Source organism: Cornus florida, unplaced genomic scaffold, assembly GCF_030987335.1.
Source record: "Cornus florida cultivar Cherokee Brave unplaced genomic scaffold, ASM3098733v1 CherokeeBrave_3.0.0_Hap2_scaffold_145, whole genome shotgun sequence".
NCBI classification, from domain to species: Eukaryota; Viridiplantae; Streptophyta; class Magnoliopsida; order Cornales; family Cornaceae; genus Cornus; species Cornus florida.
In genome coordinates, this window is record NW_026775633.1 from 27,501 (window position 1) to 30,000 (window position 2,500).

Sequence of the window (2,500 nt, forward strand, 5' to 3'; positions counted from 1 at the left end):
TAGAAGCCTAAGAAATGCTTTGCTCGAGACGGATTTCGATTTGGAGGTCCCCCGAGTTAATTTTGCCCATTACGACTCCTCGCCCGCATGCTCGTGCACACCGGCGTGCACGTGGGCATCGTATGCTAAAAAATGAAGTTTGGAGTTTGGGTTTGAAAATTTTATGGGAGCTTCCTAGAAGACTAAGAAGTGCTTTGCTCGAGACGGATTTCGATTTAGATTTCCGCCGTGTTAATTTTGCCAATTACGGCTCCTCGCGCGCACGCTCAAGCACCCCGACGTGCACACCGGCGCGCACGTGGGCATCGTATGCTAAAAAATGAAGTTTGGAGTTTGGGTTTGAAAATTTTACGGGAACTTCCTAGAAGCCTAAGAAATGCTTTGCTCGAGACGGATTTCGATTTGGAGGTCCCCCGAGTTAATTTTGCCCATTACGACTCCTCGCCCGCACGCTCGTGCACCCCGGCGTGCACGTGGGCATCGTATGCTAAAAAATGAAGTTTGGAGTTTGGGTTCGGAAATTTTATGGGAGCTTCCTAGAAGCCTAAGAAATGCTTTGCTCGAGACGGATTTTGATTTGGAGATCCCACGAGTTAGTTTTTGCCCATTATGACTCCTCGCCCGCACGCTCAAGCACCCCGGCGTGCACGTGGGCATCGTATGCTAAAAAATGAAGTTTGGAGTTTGGGTTCGGAAATTTTATGGGAGCTTCCTAGAAGCCTAAGAAGTGTTTTGCTCGAGACGGATTTCGATTTGGAGGTCCCCCGAGTTAGTTTTGCCCATTATGACTCCTCCCCCGCACGCTCAAGCACCCCCGCGTGCACGGGGGCATTGTATGCTAAAAAATGAAGTTTGGAGTTTGGGTTTGGAAATTTTATGGGAGCTTCCTAGAAGCCTAAGAAGTGCTTTGCTCGAGACGGATTTCGATTTGGAGGTCCCCCGAGTTAATTTTGCCCATTATGACTCCTCGCCCGCACGCTTAAGCACCCCCGCGTGCACGTGGGCATTGTGTGCTAAAAAATGAAGTTTGGAGTTTGGGTTTGTAAATTTGATGGGAGCTTCCTAGAAGCCTAAGAAGTGCTTTGCTCGAGACGGATTTCGATTTGAAGGTCCCCCGTGTTAATTTTGCCCATTACGGCTCCTCGCCCGCACGCTCAAGCACCCCGGCGTGCACGTGGGCATTGTATGCTAAAAAATAAAGTTTGGAGTTTGGGTTTGGAAGTTTTATGGGAGCTTCCTAGAAGCTTAAGAAGTGTTTTGCTCGAGACGGATTTCGATTTGGAGGTCCCCCGAGTCAATGTTGCCCATTATGGCTCCTCTCCCGCATGCTCAAGCACCCCTGCGTGCACGTGGGCATTGTATGCTAAAAAATAAAGTTTGGAGTTTGGGTTTGGAAGTTTTATGGGAGCTTCCTAGAAGCTTAAGAAGTGTTTTGCTCGAGACGGATTTCGATTTGGAGGTCCCCCGAGTCAATGTTGCCCATTATGGCTCCTCGCCCGCACGCTCAAGCACCCCGGCGTGCACGTGGGCATTGTATGCTAAAAAATAAAGTTTGGAGTTTGGGTTTGGAAGTTTTATGGGAGCTTCCTAGAAGCTTAAGAAGTGTTTTGCTCGAGACGGATTTCGATTTGGAGGTCCCCCGAGTCAATGTTGCCCATTATGGCTCCTCTCCCGCATGCTCAAGCACCCCTGCGTGCACACCGGCGTGCACGTGGGCATTGTAGGCTAAAAAATGAAGTTTGGAGTTTGGGTTTGGAAATTTTATGGGAGCTTCCTTGAAGCCTAAGAAGTGTTTTGCTCGAAACGGAATTCGATTTGGAGGTCCCCCGAGTCAATTTTGCCCATTACGACTCCTCGCTCGCATGCAATATCTACTCCTGTCAGAGCTGTGGTTTTACTTAAGACTACTATAGGGGGGGGGGAGTTCTCAGCACCAAGAGCTGCAAGTAAGGCCATTGCTTGCTTTGCAGTCTCGATTGCTCTACTAGTGAATAGTAGATGTCTTGGTTAGCTTGGAACGAAAAAAAAAATTTTTTGGGGAAAAAAAAAAAAAAAAAGTTTTTGTGAAAAAAAATTTTTCGAAAAAAAAAAAAAAAAAAAAAAAATTTTTTGGATGCCTCGGTCTTCTATTTGTTTTGCTTGGGTAGATTAGGAAAAAAAAAAAAAAAAATTTTTTTGTTGGATGCCTCGGTCTTCATATTCTTTCTCGGCTATTTCGAAAAAAAAAAAAAAAAAATTCCGGGAAAGAGAAAAAAAAAATTATTTTTTGTTGGTTGCCTCGGTCTTCATGTTCTTTCTCTGGTATATGGGAAAGAAAAAAAAAAAAAAAAAATTTTGGATGCCTCGGTCTTCTTGTTCTCGGTTGGATTTATCGAAAAAAAAAAAAAAAAAAAAAAAAAAATTTTGATGCCTCGGTCTTCTTGTTCTTGCTTTGGTATATCGGAGAAAAAAAAAAAAAAATTTTTTGGATGCCTCGGTCTTCTTGTTCATTCTTCGGTAT